This window comes from Dipteris shenzhenensis, chromosome 13 (assembly GCF_047967505.1).
Source record: "Dipteris shenzhenensis isolate YYH24624 ecotype China chromosome 13, Dip_SZ_1.0, whole genome shotgun sequence".
Lineage (NCBI taxonomy): Eukaryota > Viridiplantae > Streptophyta > Polypodiopsida > Gleicheniales > Dipteridaceae > Dipteris > Dipteris shenzhenensis.
This window is the reverse complement of record NC_141608.1, coordinates 35,575,864-35,599,304: the sequence shown is the minus strand read 5'-3', so window position 1 is coordinate 35,599,304 and position 23,441 is coordinate 35,575,864. Positions and strand designations below refer to the sequence as shown.

Here is a 23,441-nt window from a genome sequence, read left to right as displayed (position 1 = left end):
CAAGAGCGACCTCAAAAAGAGGGGCGAAGTGAAGGCGACCTGATCTGAAGCTGTTTGGGCTGAAGTCTGAAAATCAGCAACATTGGTTGTCGACCAAGTCCTGGAGAGAGGCGACCTGAAGAAGACTTCCCGGGGCAGCAAAAAAACTCAAGTTCTTCACGACAACTGACTGAAAAACGAGCTGGAAACTGAAGTGGGCTGAATGTAGGATTGAGAGCAACACGAGGACACGAGAGAACTTGCCACAAGACGGAAGGCAAGGCTGAATCTCAGTTCAAGTGACTGACGCTCTGATACCACTTGAAGGAACACAAATGGAGACAAGAAGTGAACACCAGTGAATGGATGTGCTCACACACGAAAGCTCCAATAGATAAGAATACAAAGTACTTGGCATATATAGTGACCAAGTAGAACATAAAAATAAACCAAGTGCTAGACTAGCCTACAAGGTCATATCTTTGTATATGTCTACACCTTGGCTAATTTTGGTTTCAGATAATGATACGTCACATGTATTACATAAGGAGTTGGGCTAGTTCTTGAGGAAAAATTCTACATTTTTTGTAAGTCAAATACCTTAAGATAAACTGGAATACAAACTTTTCTTGAGATATAATTCTATATTTTTTGTAAGTCAAGTAATTTAGATAAACTTGAGTGCAAACGTTTTCTAGCTTTATCTAACATTAATCATGCAAAATTCTTGATTCTTATTGGTGAATAAACAGGGAAATACTAGATGGAGGGTCAAATTTGGAAGCCAAGTGGCCTGTTTTAGGGCCCTCCCTTGGCTATAATCTTTACACTATAAACAAGACAATTCCACATCCTCCATGTTATCCAGCTGAGGTCATTCAAGGATCCATCAATGAGGAGGAGAAGCCTGTGTAACAACCTTTAGTCTAGCTATCTCTAGCTAATTTTTTGCCACGTCTAAGTCTAAGGTTTTGATGAAACTCTTGATGACAAGTCTTGGTTGTAACTTGTATCTATTTTTAGATATCAATATGCTTGTACTTTGGATTCAACTCTAGCTTTTCATTTGGTACTTTTGATGAAATTTGGCTATAGCATGTGACCCTCGATTGTGTGCTAGAGTCTAAATATCAAATTGAGCATCTACAAAATAGAATTTATTTACCAAATTGTGCAATCAATGCAAGTGTGATATGGATCTCATCGAAGCTTGAAACATCCCAAATCTCTAACTAAACCTTCGTGTGAAATTCCATATTGTGCAGCAAAAGATGGATTATAAAACTCTAAAGGACTACTAAACGAAGAATAGACTATATCCAAAAAACTATGCATCCAATGTACAAGTGGTCTATGGCTTCCCTTAAAGATCCACGCATTCCAATTCTATCTGCCAAAATAGCTCATTATTTTATTTACATATGGTCTCAAAATTGTGAGGGGAGCATGGGTCCTTCAAAAGTTTGAATTGAAATATAGTAGAAATGGAATAAAGGGTGCTTTCCAAACTGAAAAATTGTCAGATGCATTAATAATTAAGATCTAAATTCAATAAAGAAGCTATAATATTTCATCATTCTACAAATTTTTCTTTTATATCATATGCATCTAGCATATGGTTTGGAAGTTTGGATATTCAAAAATTTAGAAAAAAGTGATGCAAATACATAAATATGAAAGCATGTAACTTAAAGAAAAGTAAAGCGACATAAATTGAGAAAAAGATACGGATTAAGTGATAATAAGCTTAATAACTTTGTGCACTTAACATGATTAAGTTGCATGCCTTTATGATGAGATGATAAACACTATCTTTTCCTAATATAGAGAGTGGCATATAGGCATCAGGATGCTAGTCCATGCATCATATTGAATATAAACACTAGTTCAAGCCATCTTCTTATAAGTTTGTGCCATTTTATTCATAGTTCAATTCAAGTTACTTCATGCAAATCTCTAGTAGGTAGTGATAGTTTGGAAGCATGCAAGGGAAACAAAATTGGATAAGGTGGAGTAAATACATGAGAATTTGAGAATTGAAACGATCAAAAGTTGAAAATACATTCTATTAGGTACTAGTATGGATGTAAAGCATGCATCTCGGCAACATACAATTTAAATGGTTTTATTCAATTATACAATACAATTTCTCAAAAGTAGCATTTGTTTCAACTTACACTGAAATGTGCAAGAGGAGGGCAAAAAATATAGGCTTCTTAAATTTTAAATTTATTGAAGGGATATAATTATTTATCCAATAATTCATAGTAGGGGTATATAAATAGATAAAATGTGGTTACAGAGGGGTTTTTTAAAAACCTTTCGAACGCACATTGTATAGCTGGCTCCTATAAGGTGGACCCCCCGAGGATAAGTTACTAATTGACTCGGATTAGCTAGCCGTTGGCTAGCAATGTAACACACAATGCTCCCTCACCTTGCTACCCTCCTCATAGTACCTCTTATTGTCTGCCACTCCTTTCACAAGCCTCCCTAGTTTCCTCACAATCCTTGCAACCCCCTTCACTCCTCCTATACTTGATGGTTCTCACTTCTTCTCATTTGAAAAGGGAATTGTGGATTAATTTATTTTCATATTCAAGTTTGATTAGTTTTGACACCAAGTTTGTCAAATTCAATTTAGCAATGCATAGATTATGGATTGAGCAAGTTACCCAAATGTAATTGATTCCTATAGCTCACAAAAAATGGCTACACATGATTATTTTGTGATGCATCAATGCGTGTTATCATCTTTTTGTTCATTGATTTTTCAATGATGCCATTGTAACTCCTTTGATATAATCACATAAGGTTTACATCTTATTTCAAGTTTCTTTACTCCTTGAGAAGCTTCTATCAAACTTTGAAGAGATTAATATTTGAATACAAGTGAATTTATGACATTATCAATATCTCTAGAAATATATCAACTATTAATTGCAAAAAATATGTAGGTATAATTTAATTTATTATCATTGTACATTCTTTTTAAAAAGAGAGCATGAATGCTCATGGGCTTCCCCATATCGATTATTAGGAGCTTAGAGGTTGAGAAAGGCAAGGAGAACTAATGTGTGTGTGTGTGTGGGTGGGTGGGTGTGGAGAGAGAGAAGGAATAGAACTTGTGTAAGTCAAAACAACACACATGCTGATGTGGCCACATGTTTGCCCCTCTCTCTCTCTCTCTCTCTCACTCTCACACACACACACACATCTCCCCGTGTATAATCACATCAAGACCATCATTTCTAGCTGTATCCTTCCCATGCCGCCCCCCTCTCTCTCATCTTCCCGTGTATAATCACATCACAGCCAACATTTCTAGCGCTCATGTTGGTTTGTGGTGTGATCTTATGTGTTGTGTATTCGATCCTTGGATCGAATTCGTCTCTGAATGCTCCTGTGCTGCCTCTCCCCTCCACGCTGCCTTGCCATGCTCCCTCTCAGTGCTCCCTCTCTCCCCTCCACTCAGCCGTCTCCCTCCCCCTCCCTCGGTTCTCCCCCTCAGTTTTCCCTCCCCCTCATATACTCGCTCAGGGCGGTGGAGGGAACCTTCTGGAAACCAACCTCTAAGAAGTCTCTCGAAATAAATACTCTCAAATCCGTTAATTGGCCATCAACCTTACCTGAATTCTCGACCCGCCTCTCCTCAACTAATACAAATGCGATTTTTTTCATCATCGTGTGGTGCTTACAAAGTTAAAAAACCTCAAATATGCTACAAAGTAAAAAAACCTCTCATCCATTGCGCAAGATCTCTCTCTCACGCACTGCAAACAACAGTAAACAGTTTCCCTGGGTGTTTCATAGTTCATAGAAAGTAGGAACCCTCATATTAAATATTAGAACTTGGCATGTGGTCAGAGTTCCTCTGGGTACTTCACAGTTCATAGACTCCGATCTTTTTCTCTCGATCAGCAGGATGTGGCATGTGGCCATAGTTCCTCTGGGTAATTTCAGGGTTCTCCCTGTAGTGTCGCATGGTTATCTCCATCTTCACTATGGCGAATTGATCCGAGGTCGTGGTCTATAGCCTGCAATATCATTAACAGACAATAACTACATTTACAGGTGTAGAGGAATTCCGCGTGTACTCGGTAAGCCATAAGAGCATAGCAGAGATTTGCGTACTGAGCGCCTGAATGAGGAAAACCTTCCGATGCGGCCCGACGAAGCCTGATCCGCGGCCCTGCTCAAAGGGACTGCAGCTGCGCAACTTCAGAATTAGTATGGAGGGCATTTGACTCGACAGAGATAATTCGAACTTCGCGCAAGCTGAGCTGTTTTACCATTCTCTTCTTCATAAAGACTTTAGCGCAAATGTTTAAGAATTGCGTAGACCCTCATAGAGTAGAGAGCAAGTTACCTAAGGAACCCATAGCAGCAGCTGCATCAATATGCAGAGAAAGATGGCTAGATTAAACGTTGCGCTAGCGTTGCAAAGCGTACATGCTCGTGCAGAAATCAAAGTGCGGTTCTTCATCGGGGGAAGGCTTAAAGCGAGAAAGAGAGTGGCGTGCACAAAAGTTTGAAGGAAGTGGATCTTAAAACCATGTGCGCTTTCCAAACAAGGTGGAGAATCCACTAAGGTCGTGCTTCTATAGAAACGTTACTTTGTGTGCAAATAAATTGATGTATCGTGTGTTGATGATGCTCATGCATGTATATAGATGATTGAGTCCTCTCACCAATATGCTAATGATGATTGCGTTATCTCACCTATGCGCAAATGATCTTCCTGTCTCGGAGATAACAAAGCAAGATTTCAAAAGATTAAGTTCTGAGATGGAAGTAAGTGAGTTACCGAGGAGCTTCCGGATTGGAGTGAGTTCCGAGTAGTTTCGCCAAAATGCCCGTTGAGAAAAAAAGGGTGCATGGCTCACAGCCCAGTTCCCCGAGTGACAAGACTTCTTGGAAATCACTGAGAACCGTTGACAAAGGTAATGCGGACATGTCGGAGATTCTTGATTATGCAGTTAAGAACCTGGTGTCAAATCTCAACCCGCTAGATGTTGGATGTTTGGAGAATGATCTGCGAAGGACATTACAAAAAATTTGGACTCAAAAAGGGCCCTGTAAGGGAGCCCTTGGGCTGGTGACATGGAAGAATAAGGTGAATAAAACCCAATAGAATATTGGTTGGTGGATGGTAATAGAATATTGGAAGTGGCCTAACTTCTCTATTTCTTTATTCAATGGCCCAAACAATGAGGTGGAGCACCCACTTGCTACCTCAACTCTCCCATCACGTTTTTTACTATGTAACCAAACTGAGAAACCTAGTTTCTCAACCAAACTTATACCATTTGACCTGAAACCAAATCCTCCCATCCAACTACCACACTCCTTTCCTTCTCTCTCATTCCTCTTGGTTCCCCCTCATTTCTGAGCACCATTTTGAATTTTTCTTTGCTCCATCCCTCTTTTCAAATTTCCTGTTGGCTCTTGAGCGGGAAGCTTCTTTCTCTATTCTCCCTCTCATGGGATGGTCTCTCACGCCCATTTCACTCTCATTCTTTTAAAACATTCAAGATTTTTGAATGAGATTCAACCTACCTTCTTCTTTCTCTATTTTGGGCGCTTCTTCTTCAAATCTCGCCACTTCCTCTCTCATCTAAGATTCTCTCACGATCTGAAATCATTTCATTCAGGAAGACAAGGCAATCAATGTTCTGAGCGAGCCATGAATGATGCAAGCTTAGAAGGAGCTATTGGATGAGATTCTTTGAGAAAGGATCAAAGAAGATTGACTTTCAGGCATTGCAGTTGCTGATGCATGAGAATCAATCTTTCTTTTGCCCATCTCTCAATACTAGTTACTTTCCCTACTGCAAGCTCTAAGGGTGCACGATTTCAAACCATTTGTGAAGGTTTGGGGTCCATCCAAACAGCTCGTATGGAGGTTTAGGTGAGATAATCTTTGGAACAATGAAACACAGTGATTATGATGAGATTTTTTTGTTAATGATGTAACTTTGAAGAGATAGTTAATTCGTAGTTCATTTTGTGTAGTTGTATTGTTTTGTTTTATTTCATGGTTTGAAAATGTTGAAAATTTTGTTTGCTTTGTAGAAATTCCATGAGAAATGAGTCTTTTTCACTCTTACCATCAATGGTTTTCTATAAAATATTGCTTGAAATAGATTTCGAGATGTTTGGGAGCATATAATTTGTTTGTGATACTATAGGGATAAGTACAAGGGCAATCAGAAGTTGAGCTTGATGATGCAAGACAGTTTAGTGTGCAATTAGAATAGGAGATTTGGTGGTTGGCTGCCTTTGAGGTATGATGGAAATTTGAATTTTAATACAATAATGCAAAAAGACTTAGAATATTTTGAAATAACATTTGGGTTTTTTTTGCAGGTGCCGAAAGAGTCACATTCAATTTTGAAGTGGTTTTTTGACCAAACCGATATCCCAAGTGTGATCAAAGGTCATAACAATGGTGAGCTATTTTAAGTTGAGGGCTATGGATCCTACCGTGTAGAATGGCATCTAACTGTTGACCTCAAGACTATTAAATGTATGTTTAATGTGGCACATGGAGCAAATACAAGCCATCCTTGTCCACTATGCATGCAAATGAGAGTACTTGCAAAGGGTGGTAAAAAGAATCAAAAGCAATGGGCCTCTGAACTTTGCAGAGATAGATCAAACTAAGGCCCCATATAGGGATGCTCTAGGGAAAGATCCATCATGGAGCCCAATTCTTGAAATTCCTCTTGAGCGAGTATACATTTGTGCGCTTCATGCTATTTTGATTATAATGGAAATATTGGTGCATCTGTATCATTGATGCATATGACTTGAAGCCCCAACAAGAGAGTGTATGAGAGGATGATTGCAAGAATTGAAAAAGTTATTTCAGATACTAGGACTACACTCTGGGCAAGTAAAGATTACAAAAGATGAGAAAAGATATGGAAAAACAAGTAATGTTCCTTGTAATCCAAGCTTTGATGGTGTCAAGGCTTTAAAATTCCTTTTTACAAAGAAGAAGAATGACAAGCTCAAACATGCTAATGAGTTTGATGTATGGAAAAAGTTACATAATGCTTGTTGTGAATGACGAGGGAAGGGACAAAAAAGACTGGAAAAGGCACAACATGCCCCTACCACTTGCCCCTCCCACTCCATTTGTGTAAAAAATTAGGGTTATGGTTTTTTCACAGCTAAAAAATAATATCTTTAAAAATTTATATTTGGGAGGCCACTGAGACCCTAGCAACCATGTGCATCAATTTTATGCCAAAAAAAACCCTGCAAGCCCAAAATCCGACATCATGCGACCAAAGCCCAGTTTCTGCAGTGTCGCATGATGTCTGATTTTGGGCTTGCAAGGGTCTTTTTGGCATAAAATTGATGCACATGGTTGCTAGGGTCCCAAATATAATTTTTTAAAGATATTATTTTTCAAATGTGAAAACCCTTATTCTTATTAATTCCTTAAAAATGATATTTTATTAATTTATATAATCTTTGGGTTTTGATGTAATATGTTGGTTGCAAGATATCTTATGGGTTGATGAGTATACCGGATGCAAGGGTGGAACCAGAGGGTCTTCTGGTGGGGGGATGGCGTCGATCAGCCACTCAATCAACAAAGCAACTCAACACATTTTGGTGTTCCATTGAAAATTATCGCTAGATGGAAAGATGAACATCTTGAAGTTCAGGGTCCTCAGTCGGATGGTGAAGATGAGGCCCATTCGCCCTACTGTCGATTGTGTTGTTATGATTAGGCATAGTATAGCTTTATTTTTGTTCTCGAACACACGATCTGGTCCACTACATAGTATTATAGCAATTGCAGGGCTAGCTAGCATTATAGATCCCCAGGCTATAGAGAATGAAATTGTGCAGCCCTCTCTACTTCAGTAAGCAAAAAAGGGATCTGAGCCAAGCAGGAAGAAGCGTAGACTAGAGTAGCTTATGCATTCAAGCTTTGATGATCTTTGTGATACTACTCTATGTCAATAAAGAATACCATTTTCAAATTATTTTCTCTTCCCACTACAGAACATTGTTTCCTTTTCTATGTTAAGCAAAATTGAGTATTATTTCCTTTTGCATGTTCTATTGAGATTTGATGTTTATTATTTCATTTTGATGTTGTATACATCATCAAAAAGTCTTTCATAGAGGTATATTGAGATTGCATGTAAGTAAATTAATAGATTGCAAATACACTGAAAATAAATTTGAGATTGCACATACAAAGACAATTCTAAAAAAGACATTTTAAATATTATATTGTTGCCCATAGGCAAAGTACAAGGTAGATGCCCATAGGCAGAGTACAAGATAGATGCCCATAGGCAGAGTACAAGGTGGAGCATACAAACTCCCTAAGTGCCCTTGGGCTTCCTAAGACTTACAATAAATTGCATGTTTGCAGTGGTCAAAGTGACCCTTTTCCTATGGATGGTAGCCAGCTGGGTGTCATCCATGAGGTCTATTAGGTAGTCTTCAGCTGCATGTCGGGCACCTCTCCCCCATTGCTATGGACCCTGATTGTCTATTCTTGCCTTGGTCCTCTACGTATCCTTCATTGTTCCTCTTCCTCACGCTCCTCCTCTGTGCTCTCTGAGTCATCCGTCTCTACCAAAGGATCTTCTTGTGCCTTCCTCTGTCCCTCTTTCTCCCTATCTAGCTTCCAGATTGGAAGTTTCTCCCTTTGACGGGGATCATCGGGAGGGGAGGCTGTCACTCTCTATCTCTGAGTCTGGAGGTGGGTCTGGCTTTGCCAATCTCCATGGTGCCTTGATCTTGGGCCTAGCTATGGGGGATGGAGAGAGTGCGAGAGAAAGGGTGAGGGTGCGAGAGATAGGGTGGAAATGTCAGGGGCAAGTGGGAGGTGGTGTGGGAGTGGAGAGCTCTTTAAACAATGAAATGAAAATGAGGGCGCATTCTTTTATATAGGGCCCAAAACCCTCATTTTTAAAAATACTTGTTTCAATAAAAACCCTTAAAAAAGTAAAATTAGTGCAACCTTGAGCTAAATACTTATAATTAACATCCAATACACAAAATTTCTCATTTATACTGCAACTCATGTCCATCATACATTGGCTTTACTGCAAATCACGTAACTAAAATTACAAAGAAATTCTAAAACTTATGCATGGGCATCCACATTGGAAGAGTCTACACCATCAATTTCATCCATCTCCACCCATATGCGCCCTTGTTTATGACAGGTTGCACGCCACCTTACATGATTCTGTCTTGCTTTCGATGAGTTTTATATTTTTCTTCGACGTTCCGCGTTAACATCTTGCATTGCATGGGACACTAAGGACTCTTTGAATGCTAGTGTTGCAGTTGCTCTTATTTCGAGATGCCTGTACCACCATTGAACCAATTGAACCATTAGGCTTGACTTAGTTCTACCACCCCCATGTTGGGTCGCTCTATTGTATGCACAATGTGCTTGCCAATGCAATCTTTCCATGCCCTAAGTGGACCACACTACGATGCTTCCATAATTCCATGCCATGTATGGTGCATGAGCATATAAAATGTGCTGCCAAATAGAAAAACAAATTAGTAAATATAGGATCATTCAATATGCACATCTCAATGTCCAAGTTAGAGATTACCATGTACTGTGCAAATGATTCTTTCCCCAAGCTATCTCCATATTTCGGCTAAAATCATTCATAGCATTGATGAAACAATGTGCATCATCTTCTTCAAATCTTTTCTTTTGTAGTAAAGGTACCAAGCTATCAGGGGCAAGTGGTAGGGCAAGTGGCAGGGCAAGTGGCAGGGCAAGTGACAGTGGCAGGATGTCATGTGTTTAAAATCATAACATTTGGTTGGGTTTTGTACCCTAAACACTCAACCTTATTTTTTATTCCCTAAATCAAATTTGGGAGGCCACTGACACCCTAGCAACCATGTGCATCATTTTGAGCCTTGTTTCTACAGAAACAGGGCTCTGATCGCATGATGTCAGATTTAGGGTTTTCAGGGGTTTTTTTTTCTTGAAAATGATGACAGGGGCAAGTGGAGTGGTAGGGGCAAGTGGCAGTGGCAAGATGTCCTGGGTTTAAAATCATAAAATTTGGTTGGGTTTTCTACTCTAAACCCTAAACCTTATTTTTTATTCCCTACCAGTTGAAGAAAAAGCAATGATTTTTGTTGCTAAAATGGAACCTAGAATTATACTGATGATTTTGATTCACATGATGAAGCAAGCAACGCTACATACCTTTTCTGCCTCATCGCAGAGTGCGTCAGCTATACTACAGTGTCCAACTGGACTCCCTTTTGTAAGTTGGTCTTGAGCTTCATGTTGGCTTGAGGTTCCAGCTGCTTCATCTCTCTCCCCGAACAATTCCCTCTACAAATTCATGAAATGCTCATCAGACATGTCGTACTCTAGTGAGGCATCCTCGATTGCCTTCTGTGTTAGTTGGATTGCCTCTAGATCGATGAGGCTCAAGTCATCAAAGCGTGCAATCTCATTGGTTGTTGGATTGAATGGAGCACCAAAGTCAATGACATCATCAAAAGTGTCATTCGAGAGCCAACATAGCACCTCATCCTCTTGGAGACCGGTTTCTTCCATCAGTTCCAATAGGGTAAGGTATTCCTAACCCTCAATCTTGATTGGATCAACTGAAGCAAGGTGTGGCTTGGTTGCTGCCTCATATAGATTATAGGTAGAGGATGGATATGCACGAGTAGGATATGAAGATAAAATTACCTCGCTTTCAACTTGCTCCTTAACTAGGCTAATAGTATGCTCCTCAAGCTCCAGGCCTAGGCTTAGCTCATCTCGTCCACCACTTGTTGATGGACCTGCTCACCACTTGTGGATGCAGGACCCTCGGGCTGCTCACATCCTCATCAAACTTGCTAGTCGCAAGGAGAACGGTAAGGGCTGCATCTCTCTCGATCAAATGAATTGGGGAAGATGAATCATCCCTGATGGGAATAGCGTACTCATGGAGAGAGATAGGGACATTATCCATGGCCCTACCTAGTGTCTTCTTGAAGTTAGCACTCTGGTCAAAAGAGCTCAAAATATCCAATGAAACCCATTGGTGAGGGAAGTTAGCAATCGTTTGCCCATGGATAAGTCTATCAAAAAATTGAAGAGAGGGATTATCAACAGGAAGGAGAGCTCTCAAATGTGACTCAAGATGGAATGGCTTGCAGAAGATAGGATAAACCTGATTTGTAGAGGCATGGGAATCAGTGGATGAAATCCACTGGTCAAAAGCCTCTCTAGGGGAAGCCATGAGTGTAGGAGGATGCTCGGGAAGACAAAAGAGGAGGCTATGGAATGCAAGGTTACTCAAGAGTGAGAAACTAAAAATGTGAAAATGACCTTAGAAGTGTACTTTATAAATGGGCATTGCTCTTAAAAATGCTCTTAATTACAATATTTTTATATTATTGTTTTTTCTTTGGAAAGTCTCTCTCTCTCTCTTCTCCTTAGCTATCTCCCTCTCCTCTCTCTCTCTCTCTCTCTCTCTCTCTCTCTCTCATTGCCCTTAGCTATCTCCCTCTCTCTCTCTCTCTCTCTCTCTTCTTCTCTCTCTCTCTCTCTCTCTCTCTCTCTCTCTCTCTCTCGTTGCCCTTAGCTATCTCCCTCTCTCTCTCTCTCTCTTTCTCTCTCTCATAGACCCGCAAGGTCTTTTGAGGATGTTAATATATCTTTCTTTCTTTCCCTTCCTTTGTGTCCCTCATTGCTCTCTCTCTCTCTCTCTCTCTCTCTCTCTCTCTCTCTCTCCCTTGCTCTCTCTCTCTCTCTCTATCTCTTTCCCTCCCTTTGTGTCCCTAGTCTCTCTCTCTCTCTCTCTCTGACACCTGATGAACATCTTGTTGCCATGTTTCCCTTCCTTTGTGTCCCTCATTGCTCTCTCTCTCTCTCTCTCTCTCTCTCTCTCTCTCTCCCTCCCTTGCTCTCTCTCTCTCTCTCTATCTCTTTCCCTCCCTTTGTGTCCCTACTCTCTCTCTCTCTCTCTCTCTCTCTCTCTCTCTCTCTGTGACACCTGATGAACATCTTGTTGCCATGTTGCCCTTAGATATCTATGTCATGGACATTGATTTTACATATATAGTTTGTGTATTTTGTTAGCGGCTCCACCCTTTGGATCAGTTATATCTGGGCTTTTTTCAATCTCATAGTCTCTCAAAGACCTTAACTTTCTTATTTTTCTCTTTCTCAACTTAGAGGCGCTAATGAATAAATTCAATCTCAACTCTCTCTTCTCCCATTCTATACCTCTCTCTCTCTCTATCCCAATCTCCATCTCCCTCTTTCTGTCCCTGTATCCATTGTCATGGACATTGATTTTACTATTTTGTTAGTGGATCCACCCTTTGGATCAGTTGTATCTGGGTTTTTTTTTCAATTTCATAGTCTCTCAAAGACCTTAATTAACTTTTGTATTTTTCTCTTTCTCAACTTAGAGGTGCAAATAAATAAATGCAATCTTAACTCTCTTGTCTCCCTTTATGTCCCTCCCCCTCCCTCTATCTCTTTCCCTCCCTTTGTGTCCTTGAGTGCTCTCTCTCTCTCTCTCTCTCTCTCTCTCTCATAGTATATCTCTCTCTCTATTCATACATCTAACAATCTCTAATGGCCAGGTGCATTATTTGTGTTCCTGACTACTCTCTCTCTCTCTCTCTCTATTCATACATCTAACTCTGTCTCATGGCCAGGTGCATTATTTGTGTCACTTATTGCACTCTCAACTTCTCTCTCTCTCTCTCTGTCTCTCTTGCACGCTCTAATTGCTATCTATCTCTCTCACACACACTCTCTCTTGCACAATATAGATATACAAATATCCACACAGATTTAAAATTACAAATATTTATCGCTTTATCATTCATAGACCATAGAGAGCCATCAATCTAGAGGTGCAGACATATTTAAAAAAATCTTAACAATAAATGAAACAACACTTTGTATTATTTATGATTTATGTTCATACATGTAACAATGCCTCATTGCCAAGTGCATTGTTGAAGCACTAAGAATCCAAGAAACTGGATATTATGAAATACTTGCCATCATGTCTCTACTATCTCTAGAGTATGGTGGGGGCAACAATTCTTACAAAGGATACTTGTCTCATCCCTATATCTAACTTTGTGATTATCAAGTCTAAAATAATAGTCTTGGGGAGGGCTTGCTGTCGCCAACTGCAATTCTTCCCTGATAAATCGCATGGTCCACTCCTCTTCCAATTCCAACATTAGATCAGGATGTTCTTGCCGATAAATTGATACCTTGACAACAGGACTGTGTGTCCCATTGCGTAAATCATCATCCATTGCTTCCCATTGAAGGTTCTTCCATCCAAACATCCTATATGTGAAAGTCGTGCAGAGATTTTGCCTTCCAATGAAATACCTATAAAATTTGGGATCTATTAATACATAGTATCTTGATCATTTTTTATACAAACAAGAATTGTAAGATTTTCTCACCGAAATGTCACATCTGAAGTGTTCAATCGACATTGTACTAAATCTTCAGCATGACATGTTCTTGTTGTCCATCCATTGTCAAATAGCTCAGACAACCGGTCCATTTCTAAGCTCTTGCAAGTGTCAGTAATCTTTGTTTTTCTTAATTGCCTACAACTTGTTGTGAAGAAATCAACAAAGCTTAGAAATGGAAGAAACCAGCTCAACCTAGCATTTCTTCCACTAATAGTTGGGTTCATAACATTTCTCACATCATTAAACATTCCATTTCTATATGATTCACTTATCTCCATGCTTCGAAGCGGCCATTCTAGACTATCAAAAGGGGGCAAGGGAAGAGATTCTAATCTATCATACCGTCCTTCTTCATCTGGCACAATGAACATTGAGTCATAGAAGAAGATCCCGTCCTTTTTTAAATTTTGATGGTGTGCAACCTTCATACTGAAGACTCCCGATCTCAACATGGAGGACATGCAACACCCAGTTACGCATGCCGTAGGCTCCCACTCTTTGTGTAGATGGATATAAGTCTGTAAAACAGATACACGGCATAATACAATTGTGTCAAAGTCCCCAAATAAATGCAAATACTCTAAAAAGCAAATGAAGTACTAGTACACTTTGAAAAACTTACAAATTGGGCCTATGATATGGAAATCTTTCATTCAGATGCACATATATGTTTGCATGGGTAAAGACATGCTGAATATATACCTATGTGACTGTGTTACTACCAAGAGAAATTTCAAAATCTAAGATCCTTCCCTTCCAATGTTTGGAGATGTATATTGCATCCTTTCAACCCACTTTGTAGCACCCACGATTAGTGGGTTGCATTGTGATCCAAGAATATTTCCTATAGAGCTGAGGAATCCATTCCCCATGCTCATCCTTAACATTCTTCAATACAACAGACTATAAACTACTTCTAACACCTATTTCATTAATTTTGGACTTTTTGTGTTGTTTTTGGACGAAGCCCAAAAATCCTTCCCAAATGAAAACTTTACTTTATGAAAATATCCTTTCCAAATCAAAATTTTACTTCCTAAAAAGTTTCTTCCCAAATCAAAAGTTCACTTTGTGGCACTGTCATATTCACATAAAAATATTGTTTTTTCAATCTATACTTTTGCACCAACATGCAAGAATTTGAAATAATCCTATATTAGAAATTCTAGCTATATCTAAGTTATTTGTTAATTTAATTATTTTTAATATTTTTCCTTGACGTTTTTCCTTCCCAAATCAAAAGTTCACTTTGTGGCTCTATCATATTCACATACAAATATTGTTTTTTCAATCTATACTTTTACACCAACATGCAAGAATTTGAAATAATCCTATATTAGAAATTCTAGCTATATCTAAGTTATTTGTTAATTTAATTATTTTAAATATTTTTCCTTGACGTTTTTCATTGACGTGATAAATTTATAAATCCATGAAAGGAGACTTAAATATTTCATGAAAATAACATTGTCACTCGGCAATATGCACAAAATTTAACAAAACTTTTAATAAATAGAAAGAAGACATGATGCCATAAGACCAAAGAGGGATAATAGCAATTGTAGCTTTATGTATATGATTACATTGAGAGACGTTGCTCTTAGCTACAGTCTTTATATCCAAAATGATATAGATTGAACATATGTTTACAATTTAAATTGTTGCTCTTAAAGAGCCTCAATTCGTGCCATCTGCATAATTTGACACCCCATTGTCTTATTGCTAGATTGAACATATGTTTACAATTTAAATTGTTGCTCTTAAAGAGCCTCAATTCGTGCCATCTGCATAATTTGACACCCCATTGTCTTATTGCTCAATGTCACGACAGTCCCTTGCCAGTTGCCATCTGCATAATTTGACCTAGGCTTGTCTTGCCAAGCCTTGCCCCTTGGGTGCATTGACTCCCCATTGTCTTATTGCTCAATGCGATAGTCCCTTGCCAGGTGCCATCTGCATTAACTCCCTGTTGTCTTGCCAAGCCTTGACCCTTGGGTGACATCCAGTGCAAAATACAGGTGCCATCTGCATTAACTCCCACAAGTTATCTTGCCAAGCCTTGCCCCTTGGGTGCATTGACTCCCCATTGTCTTATTGCTCAATGTGATAGTCCCTTGCCAGGTGCCATCTGCATTAACTCCTTATTGTCTTGGCAAGCCTTGACCCTTGGGTGACATCCAGTGCATATTTTGACTCTCATTTGACATACGAGGTGATGACTCTGATTATAATTGTCTTGGATTGGCTCCTTGCCTAGTACCCAAATAAAATCGTTCTGAATCAATGGACTTCAATACAAAGCTTTAATCATGGACATTCTTCATTTGCGCTATCTCCTTCTACTTCCTCCATGGCGAGCATCCTTAAAAATTCGTGTATATGCAAAATAGTTTGCTGTGGTATTTTTATTTTTCCTTCTACCTCATATCCCATGTGCTTCTTTGATTTCTTTGCCCTTGAATGCCAAGACACTATGATTGTCTCTGTCGAAACTTGAGAGACTGCTTCATCATTTGGGACCCACTCCTTCATTATACAATTAGTATATAATGTGTTGTTATCCATATTCTCCTTCCTGCCCTTTGGCTCATACCATACCGCTGTAAATGTTGTAGCTCTCCCTTGGTCATCTCTTTGCACATCAACTACTTTTGCAACCCAAAACTTCACATTCTCATATTCATCATCCGATGGCCAAACCACAACAAAACAATCAACCTCTATATCTACTTGTGGCATAAACTCTCTCTTCTTCGGTCCACAATATGGACGTGGGAGTAATGATACAAAATCATTTTCAAAGACTGGAGCTGGGCGCAAATCGTTATGAACATTTGGCCAAAACATATTGCATTCTTCCTTGACATCCTTTGAGCCTCGCATTCTCTCAAGGTCCTTTATTAAATTTCGTGTCTTGTTAATTACAGTGGTAGTGTGTTCTCTCCAAGCAGGCTTCGAATCAGGATATCTCTGGAGCATTTCCTCTTTGTATGTAATAAATGCTTTTAATCCATCTATTTCACAATTAGACCTCTCATTAAATTCTTGTATAGGAGCCCATGTTGGATACCTTTCCTTGCTGGGAATTGAAGTTAAGAGACTGTAAGGTTCTTCAGGTTCCCATTTTGTATCATGAGAATACTGTTGCCATTGCATTACGGGTTTTTCATCTTTTAAAAAAAAGCAAAAGTAGTGTGGATTGGTATGACCTGTCAATGCATCACCACCCGTTTGTATGAAAGGTAGAATGAAGCTCTTCCAATCATACATTCTTTCGAGCCTCTCACATACTGTACTTTCCTTATGACCACCAACTTGCCTGCCACATCTTCTTACCAAGTCATCTATTGTCTCCACATCCTTGCATTTAAGCTCCCTTGAGACTGTGCTAAAAACCTGATCAATATCCTCATGTGTATGCCCAACATACAAAAATCCACATTCGACCTCATTGAAGATTTGATGAGCAACTAGCATGGAGCAGAAGGCAAACATAAGTACATTCTTATTTTCTCGCCAGCAATTATCAGCTTGTATTCTCAAAGTCGGTGGCAGGCGACCTTTTTCTGCATGTACATTGCGAATTGCCTTCATAATAGATGTTACAACTTGATTGCTATCATGTAGATGCAAGGAATCAATCCATATATCTGCAAAGAACTTAATTCCATGCACTAACACTCCACATAGATGTGTCTTTAGAAAGTGCTTTCCTTGTAATTTAGGTGGAGTGGCAACAAAACGAGGCAATGTTGTTGTATTCTGATCCATGCCATCTACAATAAGACACATGTAGTCATCAGGATGCGAAATAGCTTGCTCCTTCCAAAATGCATATTTTTGTCTGGAATGTCGAATAAGGTCATGATGAGATTTTTGGTTTTTTTTGTATAATTCCCTTTGATTTGGACATGTTGCACTCTCAATCGCTCGCTTTAAATCATCACAGACATTGCACTTTGACATTTTTTGCCTCCTTGGGATTTTAACATATCCAAAGTTCTTCTTCCAAAGAGTATACAAAGTATGAGAAGAAGCTACAGCATCCCCTCTTTGCCTTTGCTTTTCTGCAATAGAGTCAAATACTTCGAGCTTTGTCAAGCCCATTGGAAGGTGCATTTCAGTGATCGCGTCACCGTTAGGGAGTTTGGTAGATATATGGGGTTGAGGCAAAGCATTTTCATGTATGAAGTCTTGTAAAATTGCTGCTGCCCTGACAGTTGAGATTCTTGATTTGGACCTTCCTCTATTACCGTGAATGCTAAATTTGTTGCCGCCCTTTGCCTTGGTGACTAAATCCCAATATGTACCATGGGATAATCCAGTAATATTGCGATATGCCTTATTGCAAATCCTTTTTCCATTTACGAGAGGTTTTACCTTTTGTCTTGAACTTAGCCTTTTATTGCCATTCTGAAGAAAGCAAGAGAGACTTGTGAGAAGGTATTCATTTCTTTCGCTTCCCCTTCTTTGCCACACGTGTCCTCTACATTCCCTGATGTCTGCAAGATCAATGAAGCGCATACATCTTCGCTTGCAACATAGATATCCCAATGCATTTAACATGTTCTCCTCCTTCATTACTCTCTTCCTCTTTGGTTGCTTTTGTGGATCTGCCTGGATTCTCTTTCTCTTCATGCATATGTATGACCGTTTTCGTTCCTCGTACACATTGTTATCTATATTTATGCACTTCTTCTCCTCACATTTGTTTGTAACCAAGCATCCATGATTGGTCGTTGCATCCTTGTTCATATCACAATCAAAGTTAAATACTGAATAATCCTCTGTTGATCTCATCCTCATTTTTAACATACTCTTAGGACCATTCAATGAATTCAATATTCTACGAGAGTATTGAGAACCTTGAAACTCTTCCACTCCTGAGAGAACATCACTCATTGGGACATCTTGCATGGCTTTCACAAATCCACAACCTTGATTGACACCAGGTTTGTTAATATGCATGAACTCATCCACACTTGACAAGACATCGCTATTGAAACCTTTGCCCTTCTCACTGTGCAAGAATTCATCCACCCCAGATAAGGCTTCGCTTCTAAAATCATTTTGTTTCTGGGAACCAATGAACTCATCCACTCCAGATAAGATGTCACTTCTATAATTGAGTATATTGAAATCATCCACATTTGAAGTGATAGAGCCTGGCACATGGGCACGCTTTTTAGGTCCTTTGATATTGTAGTATGCGTTGTCTTTATCATTGAAAACCACGTGCCTCTTTCTCATGTTTAAAAATTGCATGCTCCATCTCATATTCTTGCCTACCTCATAGTAGGGATCACATAAGGATGTTATGTTATCAACCATACCATCATCAGTGACTTTTAGAATCCTCATCTGCGCAAATGACCATTGCTCCACTTGTTCAAATCCCAATACTTCACCTTCTGCTACAATCTTATTTGCAAATGATCTCATTTGTAAAATGTCCCCTATAGTAAAATCCAAGGTGGTGCACTTTGTATTCTTGATAATGTCTGTTGCATAAGTCTCATCTTTGTCCCATGCTATAAATGATTTGTTGGATGTATTGTAGGGCATAACATCTCCAAGTGTTTCCATATCTCCACATTTATACTTTAGCTCAACATGTGCGCTAAGAATCTTTGATACAGTAACTGCTACCTTATCTTCGCCAAGTCTTCGAAAGTGGCAAAGTGAATTGGGATCACTATCATGGATTGTAGCAAATGCAACTACTTCTCTTTTGCTACATAAAATCACATCCATCCCTGGAACAAAATCTATAGCCATCTCCTTTGTGAGAGTCCTTCGCAAGCAAGCTGCAGTGGCAACAATTACATAAATATTAGTCTCTTTTTAATAATCTACTTATTTATTATAATTTTTAATTAGTACTTAATTTATTAGTGGGAGAAGTTATCCGATCAAGTACTCATCAGATGGACATGCCAAGTTATCCTTTGCATGGTCAATCAAGCATTAAATACTATTTTTGCTCTAGTGTCATGCACATTCGTAAAAAAACATGAGCCTACTAGGTACGTTATCCAATCAAACACTAATGGGATGCGGGTGCCACTTTGCATGTAAGTCAATTCCACCTAGTTGAGGTGTACAAAAAGTGTTGTGCCCATCGGATATGCTTTGCATGGTCCATCGAGCATTAAATACTATTTTTGCTCCTATCATGCACATCCATAAAAAAAACACGCTGCTAGGTGTGTTATCCGATCAAGTACTTATGCGATGGGAATGCCACTTTGCATGTAAGTCAATTCCACCTAGTTGAAGGTGTGTGCAAAGTATTGTGCCCATCCAATATGCTTTGCATTGTCGATCAAGCATAACACACTATTTCTGCCTTACTGTCATGCACAACCATATAAAAACACGGCCATAGGTGTGTTATTCAAATAAGTACTTATCAGATGGGGGCTCCACTTTGCACGCAAGTTTTTTTTAACTACATTGAGGTGCGTGCAAAGTATTGTCACCATCGGATATGATTTGCATGGTCGATCACGCATTATACACCATTTTTTCCCTAATGATATGCACATTCGCACAAAAACACGCCATTAGGTGTGTTATCTGACCAAGTACTTATCGGATGGGTGTGCCTCATTGAGAACATTTCAATACCACCTAGGTTGAGGCGTAAAAAAAGTTTTGTGCCCATTGGATATCCTTTGCATGGTCAATCGAGCATCAAATACTATTTTTACTCTAGTGTCATGCACATCCGTCAAAAAACACGCTTCTAGGTATGTTATATGATCAAGCACTTATGGGATGGGCGTGCCACTTTGCATGTAAGTTGATTCTACCTAGTTGAAGGTGTGTGCAAAGTATTGTGCCCATCGGATATGCTTTGCATTGTCGATCAAGCATAAAACACCGTTTTTGTCTTAGTGTCATGCACATTCGTCAAAAAACGCAGTCCTAGATGTGTTATTCAGACTAGTACTTATCGGATGGGGGCTCTAGTTTACACGCAAGTCTCTTTCAACTAGGTTGAGGTGTGTGCAAAGTATTGTCACCATCAGATATGATTTGCATGGTCGATCACGCATTATACACCGTTTTTTCCCTAGTGGTATGCACATCCGCAAAAAAACACGCCCTTAGGTATGTTATCTGGCCAAGTACTTATCGGATGGGTGTACCTCTTTGACAACATTTTAATACCACCTAGGTTGAGGTATAAGAAAAGTATTATGCCCATCGGATATGCTTTGCATGGTCGATCGAGCATTAAATACCATTTTTGCCTTAGTGCCATGCACATTCGTAAAAAAACACGCTGCTAGGTGTGTTATCCGATCAAGAACTTATGCGATGGGAATGCCACTTTGCATGTGAGTCAATTACACCTAGTTGAAGATGTGTGCAAATTATCGTGCCCATCCGATATGATTTGCATGGTTGATCGAGCATTAAATACCATTTTTGCCTTAGTGCCATGCACATCCGTAAAAAAACACGCTGCTAGGTGTGTTATCTCATCAAGCACTTATGCGATGGGCGTGCCACTTTGCATGTAAGTCAATTACACCTAGTTGAAGGTGTGTGCAAAGTATTGTGTTCATCGGATATGCTTTGTATTGTCGATCGAGCATAACACACCGTTTCTGCCTTAGTGTCATGCACAACCATATAAAAATACGGCCATAGGTGTGATATTCAAATAAGTACTTATCAGATGGGGGATCCACTTTGCACGCAAGTTCGTTTCAACTACGTTGAGGTGCATGCAACATATTGTCACCATCGAATATGATTTGCATGGTCGATCACGCATTATACACCATTTTTTTCCTAATGATATGCACATCCGCAAAAAAGCACGCCATTAGGTGTGTTATTTGACCAAGTACTTATTGGATGGGTGTGCCTCATTGAGAACATTTCAATACCACCTAGGTTGAGGCGTACAAAAAGTTTTGTGTCCATCGGATATCATTTGCATGGTCGATCATCATTAAATACTTTTTTTACTCTAGTGTCATGCACATCCGTCAAAAAACACGCTGCTAGGTATGTTATCTGATTAAGCACTTATGGGATGGGCGTGCCACTTTGCATGTAAGTCTATTCCACAAGTTTGAAGGTGTGTGCAAAGTATCGTGCCCATCGGATATGCTTTGCATGGTCGATCGAGCATTAAATACCATTTTTGCCTTAGTGCCATGCACATCCGTAAAAAAACACGCTGCTAGGTGTGTTATCTGATCAAGCACACTTATGCGATGGGCGTGCCACTTTGCATGTAAGTCAATTACACCTAGTTGAAGGTGTGTGCAAAGTATTGTGTTCATCGGATATGCTTTGCATTGTCGATCAAGCATAACACACCGTTTTTGCCTTAGTGTCATGCACAACCATATAAAAACACGGCCATAGGTGTGTTATTCAAATAAGTACTTATCAGATGGGGGCTCCACTTTGCACGCAAGTCCGTTTTAACTACATTGAGGTGCGTGCAAAGTATTGTCACCATCGGATATGATTTGCATGGTCGATCACGCATTATACACCATTTTTTTCCTAATGATATGCACATCCGCAAAAATACACGCCATTAGGTGTGTTATCTGACCAAGTACTTATCGAATGGGTGTGCCTCATTGAGAACATTTCAATACCACCTAGGTTAAGGCGTAAGAAACGTTTTGTGTCCATCGGATATGCTTTGCTTGGTCGATCGAGCATTAAATACTATTTTTGCTCTAGTGTCATGCACATCCGTCAAAAAACACGTTGCTAGGTATGTAATCCAATCAAGCACTTATGGGATGCGCGTGCCGCTTTGCATATAAGTCTATTCCACCTAGTTGAAGGTGTGTGCAAAGTATCGTGCCCATCGGATATGCTTTGCATGGTGGATCGAGCATTAAATACCATTTTTGCCTTAGTGCCATGCACATCCGTAAAAAAACACGCTACTAGGTGTGTTATCTGACCAATTACTTATCGGATGGGTGTGCCTCATTGCGAACATTTCAATACCACCTAGGTTGAGGCGTACGAAAAGTTTTGTGCCCATCGGATATGCTTTGCATGGTCGATCGAGCATTAAATACTATTTTTGCTCTAGTGTCATGCACATCCGTCAAAAAACACGCTTCTAGGTATGTTATCCGATCAAGAACTTATGGGATGGGCGTGCCACTTTGCATGTAAGTCGATTCCACCTAGTTGAAGGTGTGTGCAAAGTATTGTGCCCATCGGATATGCTTTGCATTGTCGATCAAGCATAAAACACCGTTTTTATCTTAGTATCATGCACATTCGTAAAAAAACGCAGTCCTAGATGTGTTATTCAAACTAGTACTTATCGGATAAGGGCTCCAATTTGCATGCAAGTCCGTTTCCACTAGGTTGAGGTGTGTGCAAAGTATTGTCACCATCGGATATGATTTGCATGGTTGATCACGCATTATACACCGTTTTTTTCCTAGTGGTATGCACATCCGCAAAAAAACACGCCCTTAGGTATGTTATCTGACCAAGTACTTATCGGATGGGTGTGCCTCTTTGACAACATTTTAATACCACCTAGGTTGAGGTATGAGAAAAGTATTATGCCCATCGGATATGCTTTGCATGGTCGATCGAGCAGTAAATACCATTTTTGCCTTAGTGCCATGCACATCCGTAAAAAAACACGCTCCTAGGTGTGTTATCTGATCAAGCACTTATGCGATGGGAATGCCACTTTGCATGTAAGTCAATTCCACCTAGTTGAAAGTGTGTGCAAAGTATTGTGCCCATCAGATATCCTTTGCATGGTCAATCGAGTATTAAATACTATTTTTACTCTAGTGTCATGCACTTCCGTCAAAAAACACGCTGCTAGGTATGTTTTCCAATCAAGCACTTATGGGATGGGTGTGCCACTTTGCATGTAAGTCTATTCCACAAGTTTGAAGGTGTGTGCAAAGTATCGTGCCCATCGGATATGCTTTTCATGGTCGATCGAGCATTAAATACCATTT

The 23,441-nt window shown here is 39.5% G+C and overlaps 1 long non-coding RNA gene across 1 annotated transcript; it reads right to left on the bottom strand.

Moving 5' to 3' along the window:
* Positions 1-3,764: 3,764 nt before the first annotated feature.
* LOC147895346 (uncharacterized) lies at positions 3,765-4,430 on the bottom strand. Its single transcript, XR_015541953.1, has 3 exons — positions 4,349-4,430; positions 4,114-4,190; positions 3,765-4,016 (listed from the first exon to the last, which is right to left on the bottom strand). It is a non-coding gene; the product is annotated as an uncharacterized LOC147895346 (long non-coding RNA).
* Between the last annotated feature and the right edge of the window lie 19,011 nt (positions 4,431-23,441).